Below are 20,042 nucleotides of genomic sequence, written 5' to 3'. Positions count from 1 at the left end.
TGTAGTGCTGCTTGGGCTTGTTGTGGCCAAAGTGCAGAACCCTGCCCTTGGCCTCTGCCCACCCATGCAGCCTGGCCAGGTCCCTCTGCAGGGCTCTGCTGCCCTCCCACAGCTCCACACTGCTCCTAGCTTGGTGTCATCTTGGTACCTGTGAAACCTTTCAGGGCTGGGTTTGAACCTTCTGCAAATCTCTTTGGCACTGCCTCACATTTTCCTGTGTGGTAAAAAGAGTTCCTGAGGTGCAGAGGTTGCCTTTGCCTCTCATGCAGAGGTTCCAGCAGTACCTCTGAATGTCCCTCATGATCCTTCCTGCAGCATGGAGTCTGTGAGAGCTGCAAGAACTTTTTCCTTTAACTATTTCTTTATTTCCTCCAATTCTTTATTTCCTTCACCTCTTTATTTCCTCTTGTTCTTTAATCCCTATATATGTCTCTTCCCCTTAGCTCTTTATTTCCTTTCTTTATTTCCTCTAGTTCTTTCTTCATTTGACCTCTATATTTCACCTGTGTTTCATTTATTGCTTTACTTTCCTTATTTATTTCCTCTATTTATTTACTTCTTCTATTCCTTTGTTTTCTCTTTACTTCCTCTCTTTATTCCCTTTTCTTTCTTTCTTTCTTTCTTTCTTTCTTTCTTTCTTTCTTTCTTTCTTTCTTTCTTTCTTTCTTTCTTTCTTTCTTTCTTTCTTTCTTTCTTTCTTTCTTTCTCTCTCTCTCTCTCTCTCTCTGTCCTTCCTCCATTCCTTTCTTTCCCCAGGTTAGTTCAGGTTGCCCAGGCTCAGGCAGAGGTAGTCAATGTGGCAGCAGTAGGCAAAGCCTGACTGCATTTCCCTGCCTTGGTTTTCTGCCTCAGCAGGCCCTGTGAGGGATGCAGACATCACTGGTGGTTTATTTTCACAGCAGTGATCTAATTCCTGTCCTTCAAACACTCCACTTAGCCTCAAACAGCACAGAGACCCTTCCCTGGGCTGGGCTGCTGTGCTCGGCTGCCTGCCCTTGTTGTGTCCCATGCAGAAGGCAGGGGCTCATGGCTATGATTCACTCTTGCAGAGGGCTCTGGTCTTGGAGAAATGAATTTGAGATCTGTGTAGGAAAAGAGCAGGGTGCAGGCTGCAGACTGGCATTTCTGCTCCTGGAATCCCTTCAGCCTGATTGCCACTTCATGCTGGTGTTGAGCAAAGTCTCTGGTGGTGCTGTAGGCTGTAAGCAGGGAAAACCAGGACAAGGGAGGTTCTTGTGCCCCTGTGCTCAGCACTGCTCAGGCCACCCCTGCAGTGCTGTGTCCAGCACTGGGCTCCTCCATTGCAGAGAGATGTTGAGGTGCTGGAAGGTGTTTGGAGAAGGGCAGCAAGGCTGGGGAGGGGCCTGGAGCACAGCCCTGTGAGGAGAGGCTGAGGGAGCTGGGGGGGTGCAGCCTGCAGCAGAGGAGGCTCAGGGCAGAGCTGATTGCTGCCTGCAGCTGCCTGCAGGGAGGCTGTAGCCAGGTGGGGTTGGGCTCTGCTGCCAGGCAGCCAGCAGCAGAAGAAGGGGACACAGCCTCAAGCTGTGCCAGGGCAGGTCTAGGCTGGATGTTGTTAGGAAGTTGTTGTCAGAGAGAGTGATTGGCACTGGAATGGGCTGCCCAGGGAGGTGGTGGAGTGGCCGTGGCTGGAGGTGTTGCAGCCAAGCCTGGCTGGGGCACTGAGTGCCATGGTCTGGTTGGTTGGGCAGGGCTGGGTGCTAGGTTGGGCTGGCTGAGCCTGGAGCTCTCTGCCAACCTGCTTGATTCTGTGATTCTGTGGCTCTATGAAAACAAGAGGAGTTGGACACCTGCCAAGTGTTGACTGCAATACTTAAGGACAGCATCCAAAGCCATGTGCACCGCAGCAACATTCCACTCTAGAGGTTTTGATTAATACATGTCTATGGTGAGGTTTAGTAGCTTTGTAATGACCTTTGGAATCTGTTTTTGTCTGATTCACACTGCTTACCTCAGGCTTGTGATGTCAGGCTGCTGCTGTGTCCTTTGAAAGCACACTGGTGACCGCAGGAGGTGGAACTCTTCCATCTGGCACAGAAATATGCCACTTGGGCAAACCAAAGCACACGTTCAGGCTGGGTGAGGAATGGCTCAAGAGCAGCCTGGAGGAGAAGGCCTTGGGGGTGCCAGCTGGTGCCAAGTGCCCAGCAGCCAGCACTGGTGGCTGCAGCCCAGAGCCAGCTGTGTGCTGGCTGCAGCCAGAGCAGGGAAAGCAGCAGCACAGGGAGGGGATTCTGCCCCTCCACTCTGCTCTGCTCAGCCCTCACCTGCAGCACTGCCTCCAGTGCTGGGGAACACAGCACAAGAACCACCTGGAGCTGCTGCAGAGGGGCCAGAGGAGGCCACCAAGGTGATCAGAGGCTGCAGAAGCTCTGCTGTGGGGACAGGCTGGGAGAGTTGGGGCTGTCCAGTCTGGAGAAGAGAAGGCTGCAGGAGAGCTCAGAGCAGCCTTGCAGTGCCTGAAGGGGCTGCAGGAGAGCTGGGGAGGGACTTGTGACAAGGGCTGGGAGTGGGAGGCTGAGGGACAATGGCTTTGAGCTGGGAGAGGGGAGAGTGAGAGTGGAGAGGAGGAAGAGATTGTTGAGAGTGAGGGTGGGGAGAGATTGGCACAGGCTGCCCAGGGAGGTTGCAGAGCACAGAAGCACAGAATGTGGTCAAAGATCCCATTCTGTTCTTCTGTACTCCACAACCTCCCTGGAGGTGCTACAGGCCAGGCTGGATGAAGCCTTGAGCAAGCTGTGCTGGTGGGAGGTGTCCCTGCCCATGGCAGGGGGCTGGCACTGGCTGAGCTTTAAGGTGCCTTCCACACTGTGGCTCTGTGCCATTCCCTTCTGCCAGGGTGCCAGGTGTGCTATTCTGAACGCCCAAAGTTCCTGCTTGCTGTCCTGCCTGCTGAAAACCTTTGCTGGCAGTTTCAGGCTTCCTGGCTGGAGCTGATCTGTGGTGCTTGCAGAGCCACAGTTGACAGGAGCAGAGAGTTTGATCTGCTGAACCCAGAGAAGCAGCTGGGCTGTGGAGCAGCCTGGGCAGAGAAGTGGAGCAGAGCAGCGCCCGGAGTGAGCTCTCCTGGTGCCTGCGGGCTGAAAGCTGCTTCCATTCAAAGCTCTTCATCGTGGGCAATTTTGGCTCAGTGCTCTGAGGTTTGCTGCCAAAACACTGAATCCACAACCCATCCCCAGCTGACCAACTCACTGATTAACAGCAGGGCACCGAGTGGACTCCCTCAGTGGTGGTGTTTGGAGTGTAGTGCATGGAAGCCACAGCAGGAGCTCAGTTTCAAGGCTGAACATCCTTCTTCACCCCTCCCTCTCTGTCTCTCTTTCCCCAGAGGTCTCCCTGGCATTTCTGAGCCTCCTCCTCGATGAGCAGCTCAGCTTGGTGGCATCCAGGAGTGCAAAGTGCTTCCAGAAGAGCCTGCTGAGTGCATGCCATGAGCCCCTGAGTCACACAGAGCAGCCTTCCCCTCTCGCCACCGACGCTGCCCTCACATCCTCCTTGGAGCAGCTGCCAGAGGGACTGAACTTTGCTGCTTCCAGCTGTGTGCCCAGGACCTTTCCCGTGTCATCAGAGGCTGCTGGAACCCTGTGCCTAGGTGGTGCCACGTGGAAGTGAGACACTCACCCTGCTCCCCCACAGCCTCTCCCTGCTTCCCTCCCTGCCAGCTGCTGCATCCCCACGTTCCAGATGTGCAGGCAGCTGCCAAGAGCTTCCCCCGCAGGGTGCAGGTCCTCTCTTGCCAGGATAAAGTAAGTGCTGCTCAGTGGGTGCTGGGCAAGTGCAGCCCTGTCTGGCCAGGCTCCTGGCAGTGGTGCCCTGTCGTAGGACAGGTGCACAGGGCACAGACTGCAAACCAGGAACCTCCACCTCAGCATCAGGAGAAACTTCTTTGGTGTGAGGCTGCTGGAGGCGTGGCACAGGCTGCCCAGAGAGGCTCTGGAGTCTCCTTCTCTGGAGCCTTTCCAGCCCCCCCCAGGATGTGCTCCTGTGTGCCCTGCCCTGGGTGCCCTGCTCTGGCAGGGGTTGGGCTGGATCTCTGGAGGTGCCTTCCAGCCCCTACTGTTCTGTGGCTCTGTGACTGGGTTAAAAGCAGATCGGTCCTTGGGAGCAGGAAGGGGAGGAGGTCACTCCACTGGCAGTCCACTGGCAAAGTGCCAGTGCCAACCCAGTGCCCTTAATTTGCCAGACAAGGCAGCTGGCCCCGAGCCTGGGGGAGGTGTGGAGCACCCCAGGGTCTTTGGGAAGATTTGCTTTGTTTAAAATGCTTTGTCAGCCAGTCCTGCCTCTGCCTTCTGGCCCCTCTCAGCCAGCCCCACCTCTGCCCTGCCTTCACACAGAGAGGGAGATCACCCAGCTACAGAGCTCAGTGCCAGGCAGGGTCATGGAACAGGTCACCTTGAGTGCCATCACAAAGCACCTACAGCATGGCCAAGGGATCAGGCCCAGCCAGCATGGTCCTGCCTGACCAACATGATCTCCTTTTATGATCAGGCTCCTGCCTGGTGAGTGTGGGGCAGGTGTGCATGGAGTCTGCCTGGACTGCAGCAAAGCCTCTGCCACAACAAGGTCCTGGCACAGCTGGCAGCTCATGGCTTGAATAGGCTCACTCTGATGTGGGTCAAGAACTGTCTGGAGGGCTGGGCCCAGAGAGTGGTGGTGAATGGTGCCACATCCAGCCACAACAAGCCCAAGCAGCACTACAGGCTGGGAACAGAGTGGCTGAGAGCAGGCAGGCAGAGAGGGACCAGGGGGTGCTGGGAGAGAGGAGCTGCAGAGGAGGCAGCAGTGCCCAGGTGGGCAGCAGAGCCAATGGCATCCTGGGCTGGCTCAGGAGCAGTGTGGGCAGCAGGACAAGGGAGGTTCTTGTGCCCCTGTGCTCAGCACTGCTCAGGCCACCCCTGCAGTGCTGTGTCCAGCTCTGGGCTCCTCCATTGCAGAGAGATGCTGAGGTGCTGGAAGGTGTTTGGAGAAGGGCAGCAAGGCTGGGGAGGGGCCTGGAGCAGAGCCCTGTGAGGAGAGGCTGAGGGAGCTGGGGGGGTGCAGCCTGCAGCAGAGGAGGCTCAGGGCAGAGCTGATTGCTGCCTGCAGCTGCCTGCAGGGAGGCTGTAGCCAGGTGGGGTTGGGCTCTGCTGCCAGGCAGCCAGCAGCAGAAGAAGGGGACACAGCCTCAAGCTGTGCCAGGGCAGGTCTAGGCTGGCTGTTAGGAGGAAGTTGTTGTCAGAGAGAGTGATTGGCACTGGAATGGGCTGCCCAGGGAGGTGGTGGAGTGGCCGTGGCTGGAGGTGTTGCAGCCAAGCCTGGCTGGGGCACTGAGTGCCATGGTCTGGTTGGTTGGGCAGGGCTGGGTGCTAGGTTGGGCTGGCTGAGCCTGGAGCTCTCCAAGCTTGATTCCATGATTCTGTGATTCTGTTTGTTTGCTGCACCCCACTGCCTGCCAGTCCATGCCTCAGCAGCACAGGTGGGCTGTGGGTGTCTCTGCAAACCCACCAGTGCTGCTGGGATGGCAGGGGGAGTTTCCTTCCCTGCCCTCCAGATGTGTTGGCTCTGGGTAACCTCAACCACACACAGGACATTCTCACTCTGGTGAAGTGTCAGTGGCTCGGTGTTCCTGTGAATTCTGCTGGTAGGTGGAGTGACCCCAGGACGTTTATCTGCTCCAGAATATTTGTTTGCAAACAGGAGAATCCTCCTCCTCTGCTCTGCTCTCTGCTCTGCTCTGCTCTGCCCTGCCCTGCCTTGCCCTGCCCTGCCCTGCTCTTCTCAGACCTCACCTGCAGCACTGCCTCCAAGTCCGAGACCCCTCAGCACAGCAGAGGTTCTGCAGCCTCTGAGCATCTTGGTGGCCTCCTCTGGACCCTCTCCAGCAGGTGCAGGTCTCTCTTGTGCTGGGGTCCCACAGCTGGCCCCAGCCCTGCAGCTGAGGTCTCCCCAGAGCAGAGCAGAGGGGCAGGATCCCCTCTCTCCACCTCTGCCCACACTGCTTTGGATGCAGCCCAGGCTGCCCTTGGCCTTCTGTGCTGCCAGTGCCCACTGCTGGCTCCTGCCCAGCTTCTCCCCCACCAGCACCCCCAAGGCCTTCTCTGCAGGGCTGCTCTCAGACTCATCCCCCCCTGCCTGCACAGCTATCCAGGGTTGCCCTGACCCAGGGGCAGGACCTTGCACTTTGCCTTGTTGAGCCTCATGAGGTTCTCAGCCACCTCTGCAGCCTGCCCTGGCCCCTCTGGGTGGCTCCATCCCATTCCTGGGGTGCACATCTCCCTGTGGTGGCTGCAGATCTGCTTTGTGCTTCTCTCTGGAGGGATAAAGCTCTCAGCTTCCTAGCATGCCCCACACCAATTCTGCATCTGCAGGGGCCACCAACTGCCCTGCTCATTGCCCAGTGGGAGTAGGTTGGGAAGTTCTGCCCTCACTGCTTGGAGCCCAGGAGGAGAGGAAGCAACCTCCAGCTGGTTTTGCACAGAGCTATTTGTCTCCAAAAGCTCCAGCAGATGAAATCACTGCTGCTGGTGCTGCCAACGAGCTCCTCCTGAGCCTTCTGCAGGGACTGAGGCTCTCAGAGCTGTTTCTCAGGGCAGCTACAGCCTCTGAACATCAGGGCTGCACCAAGGGCACACAGAATGAGTTGAGAGGTTCTGTGGGTAGGGCAATTCCTGCTGAGCCCACAGCTCTTGCTGCTGAAAGCATAACCTTGTCAGGTAGCTTCACCGTGCTTGGGGAGCTCAACAGCTCCTGCCTTTGAGGTGCAGCTGAACACATCCTTCAGAGTGGGGGTGAGGAGGCCCTGAAGAGGTTGCCCAGGGAGGCTGTGGAGCACAGCACTCTGAGATTCTCTGCTTCTGTGATCCATGGCCTCCCTGGGGGTGCTGCAGGCCAGGCTGGGTGAGGCCTTGAGCAAGCTGTGCTGGTGAGAGGTGTCTCTGCCCATGGCAGGGGGCTGGAACTGGTAGAGCTTTAAAGTCTCTTCTAACCCAACCCATTCTGTGACTCTGCTCTAAGGAGCTGCTGCTTGCTGCTTCTGCTGCTATCCAGAGGGATCTGGGCTAAGGAAACCCCATGGGGTCAATAAGGCACAGTGCAAGGTCCTGAACCTGAGTTTGGGCACTCCAAACTTGGGCTGCTGGTGGGGGAGAAGCTGGGCAGGAGCCAGCAGTGGGCACTGGCAGCACAGAAGGCCAAGGGCAGCCTGGGCTGCATCCAAAGCAGTGTGGGCAGAGGTGGAGAGAGGGGATCCTGCCCCTCTGCTCTGCTCTGGGGAGACCTCAGCTGCAGGGCTGGGGCCAGCTGTGGGACCCCAGCACAAGAGAGACCTGCACCTGCTGGAGAGGGCCCAGAGGAGGCCACCAACATGCTCATAGGGCTGCAGAACCTCTGCTGAGGGGACAGGCTGGGAGAGTTGGAGCTGTGCAGCCTGGAGAAGAGAAGGCTGCAGGGAGAGCTCAGAGCTGCAGTTCAGTGTCTGCAGGGGAGCTGCAGGCAGGCTGGGGAGGGACTGCTCAGAAGGGGCTGTGGGGACAGGCTGAGGGCAGTGGTTTGGCAGTGGAGCAGGGCAGAGTTAGGTTGGGCATCAGGAGAGAGCTGTGCAGAGTGAGAGTGGGCAGAGCCTGGCACAGGTGTGCTGAGGGAGACAGTCCCTGCTCTGCCCCTGCTGACCACACCACTGCTGATCCAGGCCAGACTGTTGGTGGCCACAGCACATCCAGATTTGGGGGAGGAGGAAGGGGGGGAGTGTAAAATGATGCCATGGGAATTACTGACCCCTGGCATGGGAGGACAGGTGGGGCAGGGCATCTGTTCCATCTGCTTCTGCAAGGCATTGGGAAGCCTCCCCCAGGCAACAGTTCAGGTGCAGCAAAGTGCTATGAGCTATGGCCTGGGTGCATTAGTGTTGTGGGGAGGCATTTGGTGTGCATTACTGATATAGAATCATAGAACCATTGAATGAGGCAGGCTGGCAGAGAGCTCCAGGCTCAGCCAGCCCAACCTAGCACCCAGCCCTGCCCAACCAACCAGACCATGGCACTCAGTGCCCCAGCCAGGCTTGGCTGCAACACCTCCAGCCACAGCCACTCCACCACCTCCCTGGGAAGCCCATTCCAGTGCCAATCACTCTCTCTGACAACAACTTCCTAACAACAGCCAGCCTGAGCCTGCCCTGGCACAGCTTGAGGCTGTGTCCCCTTCTTCTGGTGCTGCTTGCCTGGCAGCAGAGCCCAACCCCACCTGAGATGTGCAGAGCAAGCTTGCTACAAGGGCTGCAGCATGGCTAAGGTTGTCCTGGGCTTGCTGCCTCTCTCTCCAGGCACAATGGAATTCCAGTAAGACAACAAGTGAGAGACCAGGAGCAAGCTTGAGTAATAACTACCAAATGACATTTCATATCAATAATACCAAATGGCATCTCAAATAAATAATCAACACCAAGTGTCATGGCACATGAATAATGAATGCCAAATGCCTTGCACCAGCAATAATTAATACCAAATGGCAGGGCACAGCAATAATTAATGCCAAATGCCCTCTCATATCAATAATTCATGGCAAATGCCCTGTCAGTTCTGGGCTCCTCCATTGCAGAGAGCTGCTGAGGTGCTGGAAGGTGTTTGGAGAAGGGCAGCAAGGCTGGGGAGGGGCCTGGAGCACAGCCCTGTGAGGAGAGGCTGAGGGAGCTGGGGGGGTGCAGCCTGCAGCAGAGGAGACTCAGGGCAGAGCTCATTGCTGCCTGCAGCTGCCTGCAGGGAGGCTGTAGCCAGGTGGGGTTGGGCTCTGCTGCCAGGCAGCCAGCAGCAGAAGAAGGGGACACAGCCTCAAGCTGTGCCAGGGCAGGTCTAGGCTGGATGTTGTTAGGAAGTTGTTGTCAGAGAGAGTGATTGGCATTGGAATGGGCTGCCCAGGGAGGTGGTGGAGTGGCCGTGGCTGGAGGTGTTGCAGCCAAGCCTGGCTGGGGCACTGAGTGCCATGGTCTGGTTGGTTGGGCAGGGCTGGGTGCTGGGTTGGGCTGGCTGAGCCTGGAGCTCTCTGCCAGCCTGGTTGGTTCCATGGTTCTGTCACTCTCTGGAGATCCTGATGTGTGAGCACAGGTCAGTGACTAATTCTGCTGACAGACTGCCCCAAAGCTTCATCCTCCACTCAGGGGCTAAGCAGTGGTGCTGGCTCTCAGAAGCCTGGTGTCTGCAGAGCCACAGAGCTTGCTTGTGCAAGGAAATAGCTCAGGCTTGTTAACAAGGAAAAGGAGAAGCTTAAAGCCAAAGCACAAACCCAAGCTGGGTTCTTTTGGGTTTCCAGGGCTGATATTAGCCAGGAAATACACCTCAGAGACAGCAGCAGGAGGCCTGAGCTCACCCTCGAACAGCCATGGCTCTTCTGGCCTCTTTTTGCCTTCCTGTCTCCCTGATCAGCAGCATCTGATGATGTCCTCAGTGGCTGCTTTCCTCTGCATGACCTGCTCCACTTCTGAGCACAGCCACTGCTGGGCTGCTGCTCTGCTGCCTGTGCTGGCCAGTGGAGCTCTTGGGCCAGGGGAGGGGAGGGGAAGGGCTAGAGAAAGGAGGGAAAGAAAGCAAGGGAAAGGAGGGAGGGAGGGAAAGGAGGGAAAGAAGGAAAGGAGAAGGAAGAGGAGGGAAAGAAATGAAGGGAAGTGAAGGGAAGGGGAAGAGGCATAGAAGGGGAGGGAGAGAAAGGAGGTAGAGAAAGGAGGGAAAGAAGGCAAGGGAAAGGAGAGGAGGGAATGAAAGGAGGGAATTAAAAGAGGGAGAGAAAGGAGGGAATTAAAAGAGGGAGAGAAAGGAGGGAAAGAAGGGAAGGAGAAGGAAGGGGAGGGAAAAAAATGAAGGGAAGGGGCATAGAAGAGGAGGGAAAGAAAGGGCACAGAGAAAGGAGAGAAAAAAGGCAAGGGAAAGGAGGGGAGGGAGGGAGGGAGGGAAAGGAGGGAGGGAAAGGAGGAAAAGAAGGGAAGGAGAAGGCAGCGGAAGGAATGAAATGAAGGGAAAGGAAAGAAGAGAGGGAAACAAAGGAGGGGAGGGAGGGAAGGAATGGAGGGAAGGGAAGGAAGGAAGGAAGGAAGGAAGGAAGGAAGGAAGGAAGGAAGGAAGGAAGGAAGGAAGGAAGGAAGGAAGGGAGGGAGGGAGGAAGGAAGGAAGGAAGGAAGGAAGGAAGGAAGGAAGGAAGGAAGGAAGGAAGGAAGGAAGGAAGGAAGGAAGGAAGGAAGGAAGGAAGGAAGGAAGGAAGGAAGGAAGGAAGGAAGGAAGGAAGGAAGGAAGGAAGGAAGGAAGGAAGGAAGGAAGGAAGGAAGGAAGGAAGGAAGGAAGGAAGGAAGGAAGGAAGGAAGGGAGGGAGGAAGGGAGGGAGGGAGGAAGGGAGGGCGGGCAGGCAGGATCCGAGTTTCCCCAGCTGGTGGATGATACTCAGGGTTCCAAGTGCTGCAGTTCACTCTGTGACTCCTGCAACAAGCAGGAGAGGCTCCCAGGGATTTTCGTGGGCCCAGCAGCTCTGGAGTCTCCCCTGTGCAGAGGCTGTCACTGTGCTTCCTGACAGCCACTTTGCTCTGCTTGTCTCAGCGCCTCCTGGGCAGGCTGAAGAGCACTTGCAGTGGCAAGGTGTGATCAGAGCCCGCAGCCGTTCAGCCAGAGCTGCAGGAGGATGACTCCAGCTGAAGCCAGAGCATGCACACTGTGCTGGGACATATTTCTTACAGCTCACTTCTTAGCAGACCTTTCTGGAGGCCTTTCCTGGCTTGTTCTCAGCTGCTGCTGCCAGCCAGAGATGACTGCATGAGGAGGAGTTATCTCCTGGTGCCCCATCTCTCAGCACAGGACTCCCCTCGGCAGGCTGGCAGCAGCAGGGCGCCAGCGAACCCTCACCCCATCCTGTTCAAGTGCTGCTGCTGCCCCTTGGTGCCCTGTAGCCTCCTGGGGGCCTGTTCCCTGAGAGCAGTGCTCTGCCAGGAGCAGGTGTGGGTGGCAGGGGAGAAAAGGGCTTCAGCTGCTGTCACTTTTTGGCAAGCTGCTCTGACCCTCAGCCAAACACTCTACTGCCACTCTTCCCAGCCTGGGCACTGCCAGCCAAGAGAGGGCCCAGGGCAGCACCTGTGTGTGAGCATGCCAGGAGGCTGTTAGCTGCTTAGGCAGAGGAGAACTGCAGCATTTTCTTAACCACACTGCTTTGAACTGCTGCTCTGCACAGCCCAGGGGGCTGGGAGCAGGCTCTCCTCTGCCTCACCTCTCTCTGGGCTGGGGGCAATCTCTTGCACCTTGGCAGCAGGGTTCAGGCCTTGCCATTTCCACTTGTGAGTTTGGTGCAGCAGAGCAGAGGTTCTAAAGGGCTGCTCAGGACCAGGCTTGACGAGGCCTTGAGGGACCTGCTCTAGTGGGAGGTGTCCCTGCCTATGGCAGGGGGTTGGAGCTGGCCGAGCCTTGAGCTCCCTTCCCACCTAAAGCATTCTGTGATTTCAGACCCCTTGTGTCTGTTTAGCCCTGAGTGATGTATTTAACTATGAGGTTAGCTGTGCTCTGTGGTGGGGTCCTCTGCAGACAGCTCTTACCTCCAGCTTAGTGCTATTCTCTGTCCCTGAGCAGCACATTCTATTCCCCTGCCCAGAAAATGCATTACCTGCTTGCTTAGAATCATAGCTGAGGCCTTGATTCATCCCTGCTTTGATGCTGCTTCAAGCAGAACGAGCCAGTTTTGTCCTGGCTTGCTAAGTAATTATCTTCCTATAGATGCTTTGATTAATTAAAAGCTGCAGCTCAGCCCCAGTTTGCAGTACAAGATTGATTTTGATTGCCAGAGCCTGGAGCTGCTTTCCAGCAGAGCTCTTGTCCCTGCCCAGGCTCTGCTTCTTGCAGGATGGAGCCATGCAGGCAGTGCTGGTTCCCAAGGTGGGCTGGAGGACGCTGCCAGGTGCCTGTGGTGTGTGCACAGAGGTGGAGGAGAGGCAAAGGTCAGAGCTAGCAAATTATAGGCAGCAGGATCAAGCAGCAGCTTAGCAGAGCTAAGCCTCCTGACCTCACCTGGCCCTTTCTCCTTGCATAACCTGGGCAATTTAATCCTCTCTGGTTCCAGCCCAGGACCTCTTCCATTTGAGGTGCTGGCCCTGTGCCTGCCCTCTCTGCAGCACTGCTCTCAGTGCCCCAGCCCAGCTCCAGTGCATGCTGTGACATGGTAGTGCTCTGGGACTCTGCACCATGCTGCAAGCATCCAAGCCAAGCTGCTGACAGGCCTCAAGTGCTTGGGAGCAGGTGGATTTGGTAGGACATGCTCCTGCAGCCAGTCAGCTCTCCTGCCCTGGGCAGAGGTGCTCAGCCTGGGCTCTCCTGGCTGCTGCTTTTAGTTGGAGTTCAGTTATGAAGACTGAAGGAACTGTCTCAGACATCACAGCTGCCTTCAGCTCATGACACAAATGGTCCAGGAGCTGTTGTGTGGCCTCCAGATATCCTTGCTGAACTCAGTGAACTCACTGAGAGAAGGCCTTGGGGGTGTCAGTTGGTGCCAAGTGCCCAGCAGGCAGCACTGGTGGCTGCAGCCCAGAGCCAGCTGTGTGCTGGCTGCAGCCAGGGCAGGGAGAGCAGCAGCACAGGGAGGGGATTCTGCCCCTCCACTCTGCTCTGCTCAGCCCTCACCTGCAGCACTGCCTCCAGTGCTGGGGAACACAGCACAAGAACCACCTGGAGCTGCTGCAGAGGGGCCAGAGGAGGCCACCAAGGTGATCAGAGGCTGGGGAAGCTCTGCTGTGGGGACAGGCTGGGAGAGTTGGGGCTGTGCAGCCTGGAGAAGAGAAGGCTGCAGGGAGAGCTCAGAGCAGCCTTGCAGTGCCTGAAGGGGCTGCAGGATTGCTGGGGAGGGACTTGTGACAAGGGCTGGGAGTGTCAGGCTGAGGGACAATGGCTCTGAGCTGGGAGAGGGGAGAGTGAGAGTGGAGAGGAGGAAGAGACTGTTGAGAGTGAGGATGGGGAGAGACTGGCACAGGTTGCCCAGGTGGTGCTGAAGGTGCTGCAGGCCAGGCTGGATGAAGCCTTGAGCAAGCTGTGCTGGTGGGAGGTGTCCCTGCCCATGGCAGGGGCTGGAGCTGGATGAGCCTTAGGGTCCCTTCCAACCCAACCCAACCCATTCTGTGATTCTGTGAGCTGAGCTCCTCTGCTCCTGCAGCTGTTGAGCATCCACCTGCTCCTGGCAGGACTGATCCTGATCAGGCTTCCCCACCCTACCTTCACCTGGGGCTGTGTTCCCAGCACCTCCTTTGCCTTCAGCAAACCCACTGGTGAAGGAGCTCAACTGAGTAGAGAGTGAATATCCGAGCTGGGGGGGTGGGGAGGGAAGGAGAGGGGAGGAGAGTTGGGCTGGATGAGCTGTGGAGGTCCCTTCCAAGGCAGCCCATGCTGTGATCCCTGGTGCTGTGCTGGAGCAGCCCTGGAGCACAGCAGCTCTGTGCAGTGCATTCCTGACCAGCTTCATACTGTCCCCTCCCTCTGCTTCTGCCTTTCTCTTGCTGCCTCTGCTGCAGCAGGCAGAGCTGCAGCTGACCTCCCAGGCTGTTCTTTGCCCTGCTGGCCGAGCAGACAGCTCGGAGGGAGCAGAGGGCAGGCTTCCCGTGGAGAGAAACCAGGGCTGGGCTCAGCTGGGTGCCCTGCTTGCTCCACTGCCTCTCTCAGCTTCCATTTCCAAGCTGCTTGGTCTGGACTTGCCTGGCTGTGAGCTGAGGGTGAGTGTGGTGGCTGCTGCTGCACACACACAGCCTGCAGCTGCCCCATGGGTGGTGAGGTGCTGGCTTAGCTCAGCTCACCAGGCAGCCCTGCAGCACTTCTGCAGTGCACAGCCACTAACAGCTGGGCTGACATCTGCTCAGCTTCCTGCATCCCTGCTGGTGTGCCCAGCATGACCAGGGCAGGGATTGTCTCCCTGTGCTCAGCACTGGGGAGGCCAAACCTTCACCACTGGGTTCAGCTTGGGCCTCCTCACACCATGAAAGACATGGAGTGGCTGGAGCAGGTCCAGAGAAGGGCAGCAGAGCTGGGGAGGAGCAGCTGAGGGAACTGGGGGGGTTCAGCGTGGAGAAGAGGAGGCTGAGGGCAGAGCTCATTGCTCCTACAGAGGAGCTCCCTGAGAGGAGGCTGCAGTGAGATGGGCTTGGGCTCTGCTCCCTAGGCTCAGATGATAGGAAGAGAGGAGCATCTGGGGGAGCTGGGGGGGTAATGTGGAGGAGGCTGAGGGAGACTTCATTGCTCTCTACAGCTCTGTGGAAGCAGGTTGGAGTGGTCACTTCAGCTTCAGGTGACAGGAGGAGAGGAGAAGGCCTGGAATTGTGCCAGGGCAGGGTTAGGTTGGAGCTGAGGCAAAATGTCTTTGGTGCCAGAGTGGTCAGGGACTGGCAGAGGCTGCCCAGGGAGGTGGTGGAGTCCCCATGGCTGGAGGTGTTCAGCAACCTGTGGCCATGGCCCTTGGGGCCATGGTTTGGTGGCCCTGGTGGGGTTGGGCTGGTGTTGGACTGGGTGACCTCAGAGGACATTTCCAAGCCAACCAGTTCCATGATTCTGTGATATGAAAGAGCCCACCTGAAGCAAACACATCTCTAAATCACAGCCTGACTTCTTTCTGTCTGACACAAGCTGGTTTCTAAGACTGCACAGCCAGGAGAACCCCAGGCTGTGGTGTTCTCCATGGTCCTGCCCTCCCTCCACCTCTTGGCAGCTGCAGAGCTCCCAGCACCAGCCAGGCACTGAGTGGACCTGCTGCAGAGGATCTAGAGGAGGCCACCAAGAGGGTCAAAGTGCTGCAGAACCTCTGCTGAGGGGACAGGCTGGGAGAGTTGGGGCTCTTCAGCCTGGAGAAGAGAAGGCTGCAGGGAGACCTCAGAGCTGCAGTTCAGTACCTGCAGGGGAGCTGCAGGCAGGCTGGGGAGGGACTGCTCAGAAGGGACATGTTGGCTGGGGTGACACCAGCCTGTAGGTCCCGAGGCTGCTGGGAAGCAGCAGAGTTTGATGGAGCTGAGCTGATGAGTTTGTTGATTTACAGCCCTGCCTAAGTGATGGCAAACTCCTGGGTGCACTCTGGGCTTTGGGCCCTGCCTTTGTTTATGGCTCAGATGGGATGGCCTTTGGCTCACTGCTTGGCAGCAGATGAAGCAGCTGGACTGTCCTGGCTGTCCTCTGACAGCTCCTGACAAGGGTGCTGGGACGTGAGACAGGCATGAATCAATTAGCTTCTCAGAGAGCTGGCACTTGGCCACTCTGCCTGGGAGTGGGCCAGCAGCACTGGCATGGCTCCAGGCTCCTCCACCATGCTGAGCTCCCCAAAGACAGTGAGGTGCTAGAAGGTGCCCAGAGCAGGGCAGCAAGGCTGGGGAGGGGCCTGGAGCACAGCCCTGTGAGGAGAGGCTGAGGGAGCTGAGGGGGTGCAGCCTGCAGCAGAGGAGGCTCAGGGCAGAGCTGATTGCTGCCTGCAGCTGCCTGCAGGGAGGCTGTAGCCAGGTGGGGTTGGGCTCTGCTGCCAGGTAGCCAGGGCAGAAGAAGGGGACACAGCCTGAAGCTGTGCCAGGGCAGGTCTAGGCTGGATGTTGTTAGGAAGTTATTGTCAGAGAGAGTGATTGGCATTGGAATGGGCAACCTGTGGCCATGGCCCTTGTGGCTGTGGTTTCTTGGTCCTGGTGGGGTTGGGCTGGTGTTGGACTGGATGACCTCAGAGGCCTCTCCCCAGCACAGGATCCTCTGCTTCTGTGTCTCTCTGACAGCCAGTACAGCCTCAGCACTTACCACCTGCAGCCTCCCAGGGCAGCAGCTCCAAACCAGCAGCAGCCACAGAGACTTTCTGAGGGCTCCTCCATAGCTGAACTCTGAATACCTGCAGCACAGAAGGAGAAAGCAGAGAGCTGTCAGGCAGTTGCTGAGCAGAGTAGCTGGGCTGCAGAGCCAGGGGCTGTCAGTCATGGCTGTTGAGAAAGGCAGGGAGGGCTGAGGCTGTCTGTCAAGAGCTGTTTGTGAACCATGGAGCACTCCAGGAATTGTCATACTTGAATTTACCAAGTGCAGAAATATGCCTGTGGGTATCACATGAACCAAAGTAACTGTTGAGGGGGTTGGGTTGGAAGGGACCCTCAAGATCATCCTGTTCCAACCCCCTGCCGTGGGCAGGGACACCTCCTACCAGCACAGGCTGCTCAAGGTCTCATCCAGCCTGGTCCTGAACACCTCCAGGGAGGTTGTGGAGCACAGAAGCACAGAATGTGATCAAAGATCCCTGGGCAACCTGTGCCAGGCTCTCCCCACCCTCACTGCCAACAATGTCTTCCTCATCTCCACTCTCCCTCACCCCTCTCCCAGCTCAAAGCCATTGTCTCTCCTCCTGGCACTCCCAGCCCTTGTCCAAAGTCCATCCCCAGCATTCTTGGGTTTGGTTTTGCTTTCTCTTGTGTTTTGGTTGGTTTGGCTGCTTTGGGCTTTCGTTGGTTTGGGGTTTCTTTGGTTTGGAGTTAGTTTGCTTTGGGGTTTGGTTGTTTAGGGTCTGGTTGGTTGGCTTTGGTTGGTTGGGATTTGGTTGGTTTGGGGTTTGGTTGGTTGGGGTTTGGTTGTTTGATGTTTGCTTTGGGGGTTGATTGATTTGGAGTTAGTTTGGTTTGGTGTTTGGTTGTTTAGGGTTTGGTTGGTTGGCTTTGGTTGGTTGGGGTTTGGTTGGTTTGGGGTTTGGTTGGTTTGGGGTTTGGTTGTTTGGGGTTTGGTTGGTTTGGGGTTTAGTTGGTTTGGTGTTTGGTTGGTTTGGGGTTTGGTTGGTTTGGGGTTTGGTTGTTTGGGGTTTGGTTGGTTTGGGATTTAGTTGATTTGGTGTTTGGTTGGGAGTTAGTTTGGTTTAGGCTTTGACTTGGGGTTTGGTAGGTTTGGAGTTTGGTTGGAAGTTAGTTTGGTTTGGGCTTTGGTTTGGGGTTTGGTTGTTTGGGGGGTGTTTGCTTTGGGGTTTGGTTGTTTGGGGGTTGTTTGCTTTGAAGTTTGGTTTGGGGTTTGTTTGGGTTGGACTTTGGTTGCTTTGGGGTTTAGTTGGTTTGGGTTTGGTTGTTTGATGTTTGCTTTGGGGGTTGGTTGATTTGGAGTTAGTTTGGTTTGGGGTTTGGTTGATTTGGAGTTAGTTTGGTTTGGGGTTTGGTTGTTTGGGGATTGGTTGATTTGGAGTTAGTTTGGTTTGGGGTTTGGCTGTTTTGAGGTCTCTTTGGTTTGATTTGTTGTTATCATTATTGGCTTGGTTTGGGTTTGGTTTGGTCTGGTTTATAAATCATCTTGAAGAGCTTCAGAGGGAAAAGGTCTTTCTGCTCCATCTTCCTGCCTCTGCACCAAGGGAGGTTGCTGTGCTTTACAGCTCCCCACTGTGCCTTGGGAGCATCTGGATCTGCAAATCACTGCATGGTCAAGAGGCAGCTTGGGTCTGGGAGTTCAGACCCTGCAGTGCTCTTTGACAGCCTGCTCCTTATGGAGCTACCCATGGATGCCTGCTTCCTGGAAAGCCTTCCCTGCAGCTGTCAGGATTGCTCTCTACAGCTCCAGGAGGAGGTCACAATGAGGTGGGGGTTGGGCTCTTAAAATCATAGAATCAGGCAGGCTGGCAGAGAGCTCCAGGCTCAGACAGCCCAACCTAGCACCCAGCCCTGCCCAACCAACCAGACCATGGCACTAAGTGCCCCAGCCAGGCTTGGCTGCAACACCTCCAGCCACGGTCACTCCACCACCTCCCTGGGCAGCCCATTCCAGTGCCAATCACTCTCTCTGAAAACAACTTCCTCCTAACATCCAACCTAGACCTGCCCTGGCACAGCCTGAGGCTGTGTCCCCTTCTTCTGCTGCTGGCTGCCTGGCAGCAGTCATAGAATCATAGAGCCATAGAATGAGTCAGGGTTGGGAGGGACCACAAGGAGCAGCCAGTCCCAACCCCCTGCCATGCCCAGGGACACCCTACCCTAGAGCAGGCTGCACACAGCCTCAGCCAGCCTGGCCTTAAACACCTCCAGCCATGGGGCCTCAACCCCCTCCCTGGGCAACCCAGTCCAGCCTCTCACCACTCTCCTGCTCAACAACTTCCTCCTCACCTCCAGCCTCACTCTCCCCACCTCCACCTTTGCTCCATTCCCCCCACTCCTGCCACTCCCTCACAGCCTCAAAAGTCCCTCCCCAGCTTTTTTGGAGCCCCCTTCAGATGCTGGAAGCCCACAAGAAGGTCCCCTGGGAGCCTCCTCTGCTGCAGCCTACACAGCCCCAACTCTTTCAGGCTGTGCTCACAGCAGAGCTGCTGCAGCCTCTGAGCATCCTCCTGGCCCTGCTCTGGACACTCTCCAGCATCTCCACAGCCCTCTTGTCCCAGGGGCTCCAGAGCTGGATGCAGCACTCCAGGTGGGGTCTCAGCAGAGCAGAGCAGAGGGGCAGAATCCCCTCCCTGGCCCTGCTGGCCACACTGCTGCTGCTGCAGCCCAGGCTCTGCTTGGCTTTCTGGGCTGCAAGTGCACACTGCTGGCTCCTGCTGAGCTTCTCCTCCAGCAGCACCCTCAAGTCCCTCTGCTCAGGGCTGCTCTGCAGCCTGGCACTGCCCAGCCTGGATTGGTGCTTGGCATTGCCTTTACCCAGCTGCAGGACCTTGCCCTTGGTCTTGTTGAACCTCCTGAGCTTGGCTTGTGCCCACCTCTACAGCCTGGAGAGCAGGGTGTGGTGTGGGACAGTGCCAAAGGCCCTGCTCAGGTGCAGGTCACTGCCATCAGTTGCTCACCCCTCAGCTATGAATGCTGTGAGCTGTTCATAGAAGGCCACCAGGTTTGCCAGGCAGGATTTGCCTTGGTGCAGCCATGCTGGTTGCAGCCAATCACCTCTTCACTGTTCTCCTGTCTCAGCAGTGCCTCCAGCAGGATCTGCTCCATGATCTCCCTGGGCACAGAGGTGAGGCTGCCTGGCCTGGAGCTCCCTGGCTGGCTCCTCCTCCCTACCCTGTTTGACAACGGGAGTTATGTTTCCCTTTTCCAGTCAGTGAGGACTGCCCCAGACTGCCAGGACCTTTGGAATAGGATAGGGAAGGGTTTAGCAACCTCATCTGCTAGCTCCCTCAGCACCCCTGGGTGCATCCCCTCGGGTCCCATGGACTTGAACACCTTCAGGATCCTCAGGTGATCACGAACCTGCTCTTCACTTATGGTGGGCAGCTCCTTCTGCCAGCCCCTGCTGTTACCTTCCATGGCTCCAGCAGTGTGTCTGGAGGCCTTGGCAGTGCAGACTGAGCTAAAGAGGTCATTGAGCCTTTGCCATGCCACTGGTGACCATTTCACCTGTGTCCTTTCTGAGGGGGCCCAACCTTCCCTGGGCCCCTTTTGGCCAGCAGTGTACCTGCAGAGACTCCTGGTGTTCCCTCTGACCTCCCTGCCTAGGCTCAAGTCTAGCTCTGCCCTGGCTTCCCTAGGCAGGTCTCTGGCTGCTGGGGCAGCTTCCTTACATCCCCCCATTCCAGCTGTCCTCTCTTCCACTCCCTGTGGAGCGTGCCCAGGAGCTGCTTGCTCAGCCAGGCAGCCCCCTGGCATTCTGCCCTGCTTTGCTCTTTGTTGGGATGCACTGCTCCTGGGCACACAGGAGGGGATCCTTGAACTCTGCCCAGCTGTGCTGAGCCCCCCTTCCCTCTAGGGCTTCGTCCCATGGCACTTTGGCCAGCAGATCCCTGAAGCCATCCAAGTCTGCAGGCCTCCAGCCTAGGCTTGTAAGCTTGGGATACCTCCTCCTGGTTGCCCTGAGCATCTGAAATTCAACTATGTCATGGTCACTGCAGCCAAGGCTGTCCCTGAGCCTCACACCAGTCACCAGCCCCTCCCTGTTGGCCAGAACAAGGTCCAGCACAGCAGCTTTCATTGTGGGCTCCTCTACCACTTGGAAGAGGAAGTTATCATCTCTGCACTCCAGGCACACTCTGGACTGCTGCTGTGCTGTGCCTCCAGCAGATGTCAGGGGGGTTGAGATCCCCCATGAGGACAAGGCCTTGTGACCTGGAAGCTGCTTCTCTTTGCCTGTGAAGGGTCTTATCTGCTTAGT

General features: G+C 57.0%; 1 protein-coding gene across 3 annotated transcripts in view; it reads left to right on the top strand.

The window, feature by feature from the left end:
• Positions 1–20,042, top strand: part of HTR2C (5-hydroxytryptamine receptor 2C) — a 268,006-nt gene that overhangs the window by 171,781 nt on the left and 76,183 nt on the right. For 2 of the 3 annotated variants that reach the window (XM_064159663.1, XM_064159661.1), the window contains exon 2: positions 3,347–3,764. The exons of the other annotated variant lie outside the window; for it this stretch is intronic. The gene's annotated coding sequence lies outside the window, so the exon portion shown is untranslated. The remainder of the gene's footprint in view (positions 1–3,346; positions 3,765–20,042) is intronic. 3 annotated transcript variants of the gene reach the window in all.

The sequence above is a fragment of the Pogoniulus pusillus genome, chromosome 19 (genome assembly GCF_015220805.1).
Source record: "Pogoniulus pusillus isolate bPogPus1 chromosome 19, bPogPus1.pri, whole genome shotgun sequence".
Classification (NCBI taxonomy): domain Eukaryota; kingdom Metazoa; phylum Chordata; class Aves; order Piciformes; family Lybiidae; genus Pogoniulus; species Pogoniulus pusillus.
The sequence above is the reverse complement of the archived record's forward strand: the minus strand, read 5'-3'. Positions and strand labels throughout refer to the sequence as shown.